The sequence below is a fragment of the Tachysurus fulvidraco genome, chromosome 5 (genome assembly GCF_022655615.1).
Source record: "Tachysurus fulvidraco isolate hzauxx_2018 chromosome 5, HZAU_PFXX_2.0, whole genome shotgun sequence".
Taxonomy (NCBI): Eukaryota; Metazoa; Chordata; class Actinopteri; order Siluriformes; family Bagridae; genus Tachysurus; species Tachysurus fulvidraco.
In genome coordinates this window covers 1,570,063-1,574,291 of record NC_062522.1, presented here as the reverse complement: position 1 = coordinate 1,574,291, position 4,229 = coordinate 1,570,063, and the positions used below count along the sequence as shown (strand labels likewise).

The 4,229-nt window shown below is 35.4% G+C and overlaps 1 long non-coding RNA gene and 1 pseudogene across 1 annotated transcript; one reads left to right on the top strand and one right to left on the bottom strand.

Moving 5' to 3' along the window:
* The first annotated feature begins 263 nt into the window (after window positions 1-263).
* On the top strand, window positions 264-865 carry LOC125141248. The gene is made up of 3 exons (XR_007140630.1): window positions 264-514; window positions 605-682; window positions 759-865. It is a non-coding gene; the product is annotated as an uncharacterized LOC125141248 (long non-coding RNA).
* A 471-nt stretch (window positions 866-1,336) lies between these two features.
* On the bottom strand, window positions 1,337-2,599 carry LOC125141309 (annotated as a pseudogene).
* Window positions 2,600-4,229: the final 1,630 nt, after the last annotated feature.

Genomic DNA, 4,229 nt, shown 5'->3' with positions numbered 1-4,229 from the left:
TCTTATTTAATAAGGTGTAATCCTTCTGGAGCCACAAGAACTTTAAGCCAAGTCAAAATGAAACATTCTGCAGAAAGGTAATATTATATTACACAATTACTGAACTATTATTATAACAGGATTTAGTATATTCATTCTGTCATGTAGCTAATAGAAAGAAGACTGAAGACATTCCAGGGGGCAGCTCATCGCACCCACCATGCACCACAAGTGATGGTGAAAAAATGGTGAACTGTAAGTTTACCTCCGATGATTTGTTTTCATTTTTTGTCCTAATAAATTACTATCTCTGTCACTTAAAGGCTTTTTGAACAAGATTAATTTTTATGTAGGCTTATTTTATTTAACTGCATATGATGTATAGGCTACTGTGATCTTAGTCTGACATGTTACTCTTTTCATGTATTATTTTCTTTGATAATATTGAGAATTTAATGGGTTGTGTGTTCTTATAGATACTGATGGACGGATTGTATTATTGGACCCTCCAGAAAGAACACAGTCTGTCATGGTTGTAAGTAATTTGTTGTCAGGTACCTGTAGTTGCTTTTAGGTTTTTTTTTTTTTTTGCCAGATAATGTATACTTGAATATTTCTCCTGTAGGATGAAGATGATGAAGATGACGATGAAGAGACCACATCTGCTGTGACAGACGTGGACAATGCTGGTAGATCCACTGAGGTATGATGCACTATACCATTATAATGTATGGCCCCTTTTTGCATTAGAGTAACAAACTGTCATTGTCCTTTCACAGTACATACCTAGGGATTTGCCCACAGATGAGGGTCCTTCAACCTCAGCACACAATCTAAGCAGGGTAAGAATTTGTGTCCAGGTGTCCATATTTGAATTTTATTGTCTGACCAAACAATCTCATTCATTAAATTTTTACCACCTTCCTAGTTGCCAGCAAAGGAGCTGTATAAGGTCCATCTTCAAAAACAAATAAGAAAAAGTGAGATGGAGATGGACCTTATACAGCTTCAAATGGAAGAGAAAAGGCTCCTCATTAAAAAAGCAGCACTTGAAATTGAATTACTGGAGCATCGCCTTAAGGTGAGAACTTGTCTGAATATTAATCTGTTGCATGTTAAAAGTGTTGTGTGAGTGAGTGAGTGAGTGTGTGTGTATATATATATATATATATATATATATATATATATATATATATATATATATATATATATATACGTATATATATATATGTGTGTGTGTATGTATGTGTGTATGTATATGTATATGTGTGTGTATGTGTAAAGCAATATAAAAAAAACATTTTATTGAATTTTACTTTTATTGTTTTTCAGGAAATAAAGAAATAACCTGCCGGCAGACCAGTGCAAAAAAAATTAATAAAAGTAATTGACAGATCCTGTCTCTCAAAAGTCTTCTGTCTCTGTTGGCCTCTAAAATCTGTAGGTGTTCCTCTGGGCCATCTTCCTCAATACAAGGAGGGTGGCTCTCTCCTCTTATAGTGGCAATATTGTGAAGCACAACACAAGCCACTAAAATGTCGCATGCCCTCTCTGGACTAACCCGGAGCCCACGCAGACACTGAAACCGAGATTTGAGGATCCATATAGTCATCTCCACCTTGGCCCGTGTTCGGTTGAGAGCCAGGTTAAACCGTTTCTGTGGTCCAGGTTCAGGGTAGGGTGTCATTAAATAGGGCAGACAAGGGTATCCTCTGTCCCCCAGCAAGTAACCATTCTACTGTCCTGTAATGATTGAAGTGTACAACACAAAATGAATGTAAAAAGGAAAAAAAAACAATTGTATAAAGCAAAACATACCCTGCTGAAATGTCTGGTATAATGATGACTAGCGGAAAATTCTGGCATCATGCACAGATCCTGGCCATTTTGCCTCGACATTGGTAATGATTTGGGTTGCCTCACATATTACCTAGTTAGTGGAAAAAGTAATGACTTAATTTGATTTTAAGAAGGGAAAAAATTAAGTTGTTACCTGCACATTGATACTATGAATAGATTTCCTATTAACATAGTCTCCCTCATTTATTGGTGGAGCTTTAATAGGAATGTGAGTGCCATCAATGCACCCAATTACATTTGGAAACCATGGAACAGAAAGTTATGGAAATATGAAGTGTGTGTGCGCATAATGAATACATGTATAGATATAAATAATATGACTAAATATTAAATATGCATCATAGATTTTACTACAAAGGACAAACCTGCCACTCTGTGGAATTCGTCTTTAATAACAAGCAGAGGTTTATGGCCAGGGAACTGCACCAACGTGGGTAAGAACTGTTTAAGCGCCAGACATACTGTACGAACAGCTCTACACACAGTGGCCTTTCCCACATGCTCTGAATCGCTCACACTGTACAAAAAATGGCCAGACGCAAAAAACCTAAGTGCTAAGCGCAGAACCGCGGTTTGTCATATTTGCGATATGTGGTTTTAAAAGACGTGTTAAATAAACTAACAAATCTTTTGAAAAACGATAACGCTCTTTAAAATATTCATTAGGGTATGCAAACACATCAATACGCGGTCTTATTACCCTCTCCCGACGAAAAAAACTCGTAGCGAACGTCTCTAGACGACCTATTTTAAGCTGCATTTTAGCAACAGCGCCCTCTAAGGTCACAACATACGATAGGTCACAGATTTCGGTGTCACACCGGGTTCTGAGCTGCGTTTGGTTGTTCAAACGAAAGAAATCTAAAACCCAGACAGAAGGGATTACATTTCACAAGTGAGAATGTGTTTTATGATATTGAATGGTAGGAAATTATATTTCTGGTTATGTTGGTTTGTTTCAGTCCTTGGTTACGACCGCAGCTAATCAAAGTTAGTTACACATTAGTTTTTAACAGTTAGGGAAACAGACAATGTTTGTAGATTCTGAAGCTCTTAATATGGACATTAAAAATTGACCCATGCTTTTTTTGCTTAAAGGTGAAAAGACCCAACTTTATGTATGTTCTGTAAGATTCCCTTATCTGTCAAACATTTTATTAGATTGTCCTGGACTTAACACAAGCAGAATGCTCTTTTATCAAGTTATTCACTTAAGGACAGATTTAATGACATTATGTCTGAAAAGGGATTGGATTTTTTTTTATCGTATGTTAATTAAAATAAAAAATTGTATAATATGAGTTGCTGTTTATATTTGTTTTGTTTTTATTGTATTTATATGATATTTGTGTTTTTGTAATTGAATTTTGCCATGAAAATAGCTTTTGATTGCTGACATGGTATTAAATAAAATAATCAGAATCTAAATCTGTTTGTAGATTCCCAAGCGATAAACAGAGACGTCAGTCATGGACAAGTTGCAGGGACACTAAACACTTGTTTTTTTAATGGTTGACTCAGCTGACAGTCCTGGAAGGATGTCACCAGTTAGCTTGGCAGTGTAACACACAAGTTCAGCCTCAAAGTCAAAATTTGTTTGATGTGTTTTTTTTTTCTTCTGGTTTATGTAACTATCCTTATTTAATGTGGCAAAAGTATTGCGGGAAAGGAATACATAAAAGATTCAACAGTCTTTGGCACCTCAACTATTGAACTTTCACATTATGTTCCTCTTGAATTTGTGATTTGTTTCCACCTGCAAATTGCTTTGTGTATCATATTTAATAAACCAACACAATTTAAATGTTTAAATTAACATGTATAGTCACACCATTGTAGCAGTGTTACATGGAGTAGGCTATAAGGTAAGTAGTGATTGTTCATTTGAAGTTTACTCAAGTGGAAGAATGTAAGTAATAAACTTACACCTACTAGCACTATGCATTCATTTTATTGTGAAAAAGTAGAAAACGTTATCTTAATATCAAAACCTTAAATTTTCTCTGGACTTAATGATAAATACATGTCTGACCTTTGGAACGAACCAAAAAAAAACCTAGAAATCGCATTCATGAAGATTTATGGTGATTTTATTTCTTTGCCTAAATTGACGCTAATGCATTAAGATGAGGGGGTCCCCGTACCAAGATGGCGGCTCAATTGACATATTCGCTCCAATGCACTGCCCTATACAAGGCAACATCTAGTGTATATATCTATGGGGTGATTCTAGCCCTTTTTTAGGCTGTCTCCAGCCCGCCTGTCTGTGATCTCAGCTACCCTAAAACTATGTTATTTTTACTTTCAAAAATAAAAATTGTTAAAATTCAGGACATTTGAATGGAAAACAAATTATTTATCAGTTTGATCCAAGAGATTTTTTTTTTTAT